We start from the raw sequence: 9,594 nt of genomic DNA on the forward strand, positions 1-9,594 counted from the left end.
AAGCCCTGGTCCTGATGGGTCTCATGGGTCCACCTCGTGGTCCTGAACCCCAGTCCTGCAGGGTCCTACCTGAGGGGCTGGTTACATTTAGCCCTCAGCTGCTCCTCCAGGCCGCAGGTTTTAGGGACAGACAGTGATTGAGATCCACATGACGGCGTTTCTTCTGCTTATGGATGCTGTGTGTTTGATCTGCAGGCTTTGATCTTAAAGAGATTCTTCAGTGTCGTCCTTCAGACGTACCAAAGAAAAAACAGAGATCCTTAGATGTTACTGTGAACCCTAAAATAACCTTGGAGCTCGATGTATCCGCTTACAGTGAGGTAGCACGATGACTGAAACCAGTGACTGGCACTTCATGGCTGCGTCTAGTTTATCTTTCAGACTGTCACACACTCCTGAGACTAAACCGGCTCCATCAAAGGTTATTTTGATTTTTCTATGATATGTGGTAAAGTAAATGATGTGTAAATGAAGCAAATAAGATGTTTGTCTGATGATTAGGATAAAGGTGTTTCGAACAGATCTGCCTATGAGTGTAAACTGACAAATCACAGGAGGTTGTGTTTTATGAAAGGAGTAAGAAAAGGTTTCTTTCTTCTTCAAGTTTTATTGAGAGCCGATACTAACCTGACAATCTAACAATGCTGCGTTTTGATAAAACATCAGAGTACTTAAGAAAAGGGTAATTAAAGGGTGTCTTTTAAGCACAAGAATACTGTGATAAGAGCCATTCTGTTGAAGCACTGGAAATTGATATATTTCTGATATCTTAGACAGACAAAGAAATGCTCAAAATAATAATGTGTGGATAACAAAATGTGTAAAACAACATCTACTACCTTTTCCTGGCTGAAAAAAACAATTATCTGTTCATATGAGATAAGTATCATAAGTATTATTTACTTCCAAAGTGAATGTGCTGGATGTCTCCTACCTTACTGAACGTTTTGTAATTATCCTCTTCAGGTGCATATATGTATTAAGTGCCTCTACTGGGACATGTCTCCATGCTTTAATGTTCAAAAAGCTCTTTATTTCTCTCATACCGCCTGTGCTGCAGCCCCTCTTTTCACCCTCTGTCTGAAACCAGAGCCCAGGCTGCTCTGATTGGTCAGCTGGCCGGCTCTGTTGTGAACCACTTATAGATGACCTTCCGCTTAGCCTATCACATACAACATTCTTAAATGTTGTATGTGAGGGACTACGGATGGAAATGAGCTCAAAGCTAAAATCTGGCATATTTACATTTGAAGCATTAATTGTTTAAATTGTTCATCAATGTGCATTGTCCCTCTTCAAATAAACGATTACATGTTACAGTACATAGTGATGTCATTATCAGAAGTAAACAATAGGCGCTTTCACACTAAGGGTGTTTCTCAATGTCGAGTAAAGCTGCTCCAGAGCCACTATTTCAAGCATACTACGTTATCGAGTGCTGCTGAAGGACTGTTCCAATGTCCAGCATACTTGGAATTATACCGAGCCCGGCGTACTTCGTTTGGAGACATTTCGAGGCTGCACATGTGTAGACTCCGCGGTCTTAAAAATCCCCACAATGCTTTGCGCACGGACCAATTTCCCCAAATCTGTGACGGAAAATGTAAGGCGGGGCCTCTCGTATGAGAGTGTACACACCTGCACACTTGCTCGCCTGTTCCACTCTTTGTTTTCCGAATGCCAGGAAGTATTCTTGCCTCGCTTCTGAAGCAAGTGACTCGGAAGACATGTGCTACCAAGCAAGCGTACTCGAGATTGAGAAACACCCCAAGTACTTTGCCGTACTTAGTTAATCAGAACTCTTTAGTTCTCATGAACTAAGTACAGATCGCGTTCACACCGGAATAAGTCCCTGAGGGAGGATTAGGCAAATGAAGCCGCTGACGTCACTTCTTCTTCTTCTGCTTTGGGTTTACTGGCAGGCCGCAAACAACTTCACGGCGTATACTGCCGCCCGAAGTCCCCGGCCGGAAGTCCTCGGAGTTGGGGACTGGCTTCAGTAGCTTCTCATGAACTAAGTTCTAGTTCCGGATTTTTTTGGTGTGAATGCACATTTTCGGAACTATACTGGGAAAAGTACTCTGGTGTGAAAGCGCCTATTGGGTCCAATGGAGGTGTTTCAGGCAGGGGGGTGGGGAGTGTGTGGGCTTCTATTGACCAAACTGTTAACCTACATCATTAGTAAAGCTATAATGAATAAGCATGGCTATGGATGTCCCGATCACCTTTGTTTGCTCCCGATCCGATTCGATCATTTGATTTTGACAATCTGCCGATACCGATTTTTCCCGATCCGATCTTTATGCAATGCATTAAGAGAAAAAAAAGGTAACAGATAACGGCTGGTCATCCAACGCGATGAGTTCAGCTATCTTGGCTGTTATTCTTTTGGCCTTTTCACTGTTCTGGGGCCGTTTCTCTTTCCTTTTGAAAGTCTCTGAAAGTGTCGGTTGTTTCAGTGCCGTTACCTGAGTGGCCGCTGTGTACTCGTCGTGTTGTTGTTGTTTGTTTCTCAGGTGGCGTATTAGATTGGTCGTGTTGAACTGTTCTTTCCACCACGCGGAACCTCCGCCTTGCAAACATTGCATCTGGCTGTTACACTGCCTTCGCTTTCAATTTTATAATACTTCCAAACTCCTGACATTTTCTCTGTCCCGACCCCCGAGTCACCAGCTGAACGTAGCCTCTCGTTAGCTTAATGCTACTATTAGACACTGCGCCCACTCTGTTGCCAGATTTGAGAGAAATAACCAGGTCTAAACAAGCCCAACAGAAGCAACACATACATGGTGTTGTGTCATTTCAAACCCAAACTAAGGCCTCAGGATGACTTTAAGACGTGAACATGGTCATTTTTGTTTTGTAACATTAAATAAAATAATAAAAATGTTTTATATAAAAAAAATCCGATCCCCGATTTTTTTTCTCCCGATTCCGATCTTTTGAAAATCACGTGATCGGATCGGGACATCTCTAAGCATGGCTCAAATTTGGTGCTAAGAGATCATCTTTGATATTTTTGGAGATAATTTCCTCTTTTTCCTCCTAAAGAGAAATGTGTTATTCAAGCTTTCTGCAGGAAACATAAAATCGATGTCCGGGAATGGGGATCCTGAGAGGCTGTAAAGAGCAAAGAAAAAACAGTCATGATCATACGGTTGAATCACAAGCATTTTTAACATATTTTCTTTATCCAAACACTAGCACAACTCTAACACATCAGTGTGTGTCATGGTACACTTGTGCTGCGGGAAAAAAACAATATTAGAGGAATCCAGGATCAGGCCATGGGAGGCTGGCACCGTCTGCTCCTCAGGCCACTCACAACAACACGCTCCAATAGGACGTCTGTAACAATATTAGTGGGGTCCTTTTAAAGGCCCCAGACAGCCCCGAAATAATGTTCTGTACAAAATAATACATTAACCACACCAATCCCTGTGTGTCTACAGCAAGAATTACAAATATGAAGAAAAGAACATATTTCTCTTGTCATGCAAGGCCGTGAAATCTCTTCAGTAGAACATTTGACTGGATGTTTTGTCGAATTGTCCAAGTACTCTGTGTTTTAAATGAGACTGTGGAATTTTGAATGTTTTCTTTATTCAAAGTTCAGAATAACATCAGTATTCATGTTAAGCTGCATGTAAGCAACGTTTTGATACTAATCAACTCTGTGAAAAAGTTTCTTTAAAAGGGTATACAGACTTTTGGTTTGTAATTTCACTATTACTCATTGAACCATTGATAGCCACATTAATCTGTCTGTCTGCACCAACAATCTAAATTCTTCAGAAAAAAACAAATGTATTTGTTTGAGGCCGGTGGGATTATTTAGGTAGATTTAAAATGTTATTGTTTTTCGAATCACGTCACAAATTTTCATATATATATATTTTTATTTTTTTTATTGAGTCATTGTGGCATCTTGTGGTATTTTTTATACGAACTGAAAAAGAATATCAATGAGAGTTCATTTAAAGCTCGCAATGAGCAAAGATTGGTGGAATTTCTGTTATAATAATAAATAAAAAATAAATTATTATTCACGTTTTTTTAGGCAGCAGTGTGGATCAAGTTAATAATATCTCTCATGCATCTTCGTGTGACTTTAGGGCGACAAGACAAAAACAAAACGTCCTATTTCAATATCTATCTGTAAAACGCAGCCTTCCCATGTTCTAGGCCATCTGCATATTGATAAGATATGAGCCCATGAGTACACAAACTCATTTTAACCACACACACGTGCACAGTGTCTTCTCCATTTATCTACAAAGCTGTGTCCATTTGAAGTCAAAGCAAGTATTTTTCCTCAAAAGGTATTTTCCCTTCTGGTATGCAACTCTTTAATTGCTCTATTACACATTCTAAGACTATCTATAAGACAGCAGGGAGTGGCACGTCCAGAGAGAGAAGACGTCCCCGCTCCACCTCCCCAATTACCTGTCCGTCCTCACCCTGCTCCCTGCTATCAGCCCTCCCCTGACATTGTGACCATGAATCAGACCTTCAGTGCTTCTCCATCTAAATGACTTCCTCAGGTCAAGGGTCAATGTCCCATCACTCACTAACCCCTGGCTGATTAGTCCGTTAGGTCAAGGTCCCAGGATGGGTATTTGCCTAAATGAATCCTAATGTGATGTTCAGTGTATTTAATGATGTGAACACACTCAGTTATCTACAGTATTCAGGGCGATGATAAAGATCTCTGTATTCTTCCAAGCTCCTAAAAAAGAAGCTTAACCAGCTTGAGTCATCACATTAGAGTATTATTGTTCAAAAGATCAGAGTTATATTTTAATTCAACAAAGAAAACCACTTGTTTTTTTTACACCGTTTCCTGTTTGGCTTTGTTTAGTTCTTTGAATGCATTTTCTTGCAGTGTTTCAAAACCTTTTTCACAATTTAATCCACTGTTTATTTTTCAAATATGACTCAGCATCCGTTTGCTGTTGTGCACACTTCTTCTCAGCTGCCCTGACTCCATTTTTCTCACATAACCTTTTATTTAAACGGCAGCCTGCTTGTTAGATTGTGTTTGTGAATGGCTCTCGATGACACATTTGTGTCAGGAAGTAGCTCTGGTCATTGAACACGATTCACAAACACAAAAGCAAAGCAGAAGGTGATATTTACATCAACAGCAACATTAAAGGCTGTGACAATGTAGCCCCCGTGTTGCAGCATGTGTCAACAAAGCGACGCTACACACAAGTCTAAATCCAAAGTTAATTTGCCCCCATAGAGTCTCGTGGGAATAAAGAACTTGCGATTGTGTTTTGTTTTTGCCACCAGCTTCACAAACAGTGGCACTAACAAAGTATCCTTTCTGTGCCGTTTCCTTCCACTCTGATTGGACTAATTGGGACCTGTTGACAGCGAATCCCATCCGTGCAGGAACAAGCCAATCACGACCCGGCATCTGTCATCCCTGGCACACAGCGCTTCCACTCCCCTCATAAAGGCCTTTGTCCCTGCGACCTCAGCGACCTTTAGCATTTTTTAATATGGAGAGCCTGATTAAGTCTCCCAAAACAGGACGTGGAACTATTTGGTGAACATCATTTTGGTACAAAGAACAAAGGATTTACCGTTCATGATACAAACTGCTCCCATCGAAGTTGAAAAAGTTGAGAAAAACTCAATATTTTAAGCTGACAAACTTAAAAAAGACAGTCAGCTTTAAGTCCAAGTGTTCCCTCGTATGTTTACTTACTCCTGGTTGTGATAAGCTACGTTCCCATTTGTGTTTCATGTATCTTGTCATTAGAACTGGTATTCGAACATTTCATCTGAATGACATTTTCAATTTTTAGTTAACAGTTATCTGGTACTGGTTTCACTTTCCATGGTCATCATCAAGTACATATTGCCACATACTGTATGTATGGCAATAGGATGATATTTTTCTAAACACCTTCATTTGAGGACTTTTAGCTGGACGAGGACATTAAGTCAATGTGTCTCTTTTATACAAGACTAATCTCATGATTATAAATGAAATATAATTGATTTAAATAACCTCGTTTGAACCCGACAAGAGAATCAAATTCAACTGAGTTCGTAATTTTTCAATTGGCAGAACTTTTTTTTCAAAATGATTATATTAATCCTAGCAATTTGTGTTACACACACAGGTTTTTTTACAGCTACAAAAATCTAATTATGGAAATAAATGCTTTACTAGCTTTATCAAATCAATAGTACAAAAACATCTTTGACGTTGTGTTAATTATGTATTACTCATTGTATGATGAAACACAAACGCTTGGCCCTTTCAAAGTACCTGTGGTGCCAGTGGTACTTAACTGAGTTTGGTTGGATGGTCCCCACTGCGAAGGAAACAGATACTTCCTTATAAAAACAATGATTTTCTTCCGTTTGCTTTGAACATTTGCAACAACACCTTTGCTCCAGCAGTGAGACAAACGAGCAGAGGAAGAGACGGACTGAGGAACCAATGAGCTCCGTCAGAGTCTCAGAGCAACTTGTCTGTCAGCACCATTATGAGCCGCTCATATCTTGGCCTGCACCTGTCTTTGGCGGTCCAGGAGTGTATGACCCCCCTCCCCCTCTCCAGACTCCTCACTGCCCTCCGTCTTTAGGAGCTAAAGGGAAGGCTCGGGGTTCCCCATTCAGTGAGCGTGATGGACAGGGCAGCAGCCAGAAGAGCAGGCAGCTGTGATGAGAGAGAGAAAGAAAGGAGTGTGTACCCATGTCCCCTTTGTGCTTTTAACTACCTCCCCTCTTGTCTTCCACCGCTATGTCCACACAATAGAGTCTTAACAGGAGCTGTCAGCAGACAACACTAGTGTGACCACCGTGGGCACTGAGGTTAGCCAGGATCGCATTAGCTCTGTGTTTGTATGGCACTGAAAGCCGGCTAGCTACAGTTAAAGCTAGTTTTGTAGTGTTTTCTAAAGGCAGCTTTCAGCCTCGTGTTTACCCACACTAAACTCCAGAACGTCATTGGGAAGGCTTCAACATATTTGGAAACTAAGTTAGGGGGGGCTCCACTTTGCACCTGAGGTTTGATCAATATAGTCAAGTGATGACATGTCAATTTGCACTGGCAGAAAAGATGGCGGGAACATGAATGGCGGCGCTGAAGGATGGCGGCAGGTGAATTGTTCTGACAGCGGATACAGTGTATCAACGTGTTGCTTTTAAGTGTGTTTATCTCCCCGCGCCACTCAGCCAGTATTTTCTTACATTTACAGCTCTATTTGACCAGTGCTTGTGAAACCGATACTCTTTGCCATCCCCATTGTGCTTTTGTGATAATGCCATGTTTATGAGTTATTGCACCGCACACACAGTCACGAGCCAGCTGCCGCCATTATTCCATGCTTGATACATGTAATTAAGCCTGAAAAGCACTTACAAGCTGCGGATACAAAAGAGGTGGGGTGGCGTGATCAGATAAAGTTGAATCAGTTCATGATTGTGATTGTTACTTCACAATGATTGGGCAGGTGACGGAGCAGAAAAGGATTAAGAATACACACATGCGCATGAAAAAAAATGGACTCAGTAGGAGACCACCTGTGCTTCACTGTGTGGAGCGGTGCGTTTGGGGGTTTCCACATCATTTCTTTAATCAACACAAGTATGGACCTCTCGTGCATGTCAAAGATAAAATCAAAAATGGTGTACATAGCGATAGATTATGTAACAACTGACACTGTTTTAAATACACTGTGGTGGAAGAGTCTATGTTGTTTCACTCCCTGACCATTAGATGGCAGTAATGCATAGCTGAGCCTCTTGATCTTCTGGAAGTTGAACTGCTGTTTTCTGCTTTCTTGGAAAGGCAGAGAAAATGCTTGATCATTTGTATGTTTGGGTTTAACGCAGTGAGTCAGCACAGCGCGGTCCAGTTGAGGTAAAAAGCCTTTTTAAATCCCTGTTCCTATAGACAATTTGGGCAGTTGCATTTAACAAAAAAGGTTGTTGAGTTAATGTTTTCGTGGAAATTCAAATTATTTCTAGGTTTAATTAAAACAAATCACATACTGTAAACATAAGACATCTGCCACATGTGCATAGAGGCAAACGACATACACAAACAATTTCCTATTGGGAGGTTCAGAACGATATGCATAAAGGGAACCTTGTAACATGACATCCATAATGAGAGTCTCTTGATCTTCACCTGTGCTATCCAGACTCAGAATCAAAGGAGAACCATGAACATTGTCTCTGTTTTGGCTCATGGTTTACTGTAAGCGTAGGATCAAATCTCCAGCCACCAATAAACAAACAAGCAAGTCATCAGAAACACGTTTGACACAGAGGATCAGTCACTGTGGTGCGGGCAGCAGCAGAGCCTTCCTGTGGTCGGGCTTTTATCAACACAGACAGCATCACAGCGCCTCTGGTCGGCGGTGCTTCAAGCCTTCCAGCCTTATCTCACCACTGTGTGTGTTAGCTTAGCTCTCCGTTAGCTAGGTCCACTCGATCACTGCTAAAGGATTTAGCCCAGTGCCGTTATTCATTTAAGGTTATTTGTTTAATCCAACTAGAGTTTACAGTATGATTCATCATTGCACATCTATTCTCTACACATGCAATCAACTCCATAACCATTTCCCCCCATTTTTTTAAATGGGATTTCCTAAAAAATAAATTAGTAATAATACAAAGTAATATAACAAATATACAAATAATAACAAATTGAAAGAATTGTTCATTTTAAATGTTTAAATTCCTATTTTCAAATCGTTTTGGTAAAAATGAACCAAACAAATAATAATATACAAAAATCCTATTTTTAATATTAAATGTATGTACTTATTTTTAGCCATAGGAATTCAATGTTTCAGATTATAGTTGCCAGTCTGTTACTTGAAGGATCTGCCCTTTTTCCACATTAATATTCATGCACACACTGGACACAATTACCTCATTCACACCAACGCAACTCCGGTTCAAGCTCCGTGCTAGAGCTTTTCAGGTTCAGAACCGGTTCTTTGGTTTAGCTCCGGCTCTTTTCACACCGCCCAGAGTCCGACTGGTGCTGCGTCATTGCGTCATCCTTTGCGTCATGACGTAACCGTTTGCGTGCCTGCTTCATAAAGCCAAACCGCGCGGAAACCCCTCACAGCTCACACAACAACAACAACAACAACAACAATGGCCGATTGTGCTCCAGCTTCCTCTGCACCTCTTCGGAAGACCAGATTTCCAGTAGGTAGCTGGTCTCTTCAGTGGACCACTGCTACTTCTTAAGTTTCTCCATCGTTGTGTACAAACTGGATAAAACGCGAGCTTTTTGTTGTTGTTCAGGAGTTGATCCCGCCCCTGCCCCTGCCCCCGCCTCGACGTAAGCGTGACGTAAGCGGTGCTTTGGCTCTAGCCGGAAAAATGTTTGGTGCTTGAAACTAACCGGATTCCGGAGCTAAGAGGCTGCTCCGCTGCGGTGTGAACAGGAAAACCCGGTGCTTTTCAAGCTCCAGCTCCGATTCGGCCCTGAAACACCGTTGGTGTGAATGAGGTAAATGTGTAGTTCTATATGACTGTTTTGATAGTGTTTTTTAGTTTACCATATTATAATCGGACACAAAGAATCCTGTTGGCTCATATTTTCTT

The sequence above is a fragment of the Gymnodraco acuticeps genome, unplaced genomic scaffold (assembly GCF_902827175.1).
Source record: "Gymnodraco acuticeps unplaced genomic scaffold, fGymAcu1.1, whole genome shotgun sequence".
In the NCBI taxonomy this organism is placed as follows: domain Eukaryota; kingdom Metazoa; phylum Chordata; class Actinopteri; order Perciformes; family Bathydraconidae; genus Gymnodraco; species Gymnodraco acuticeps.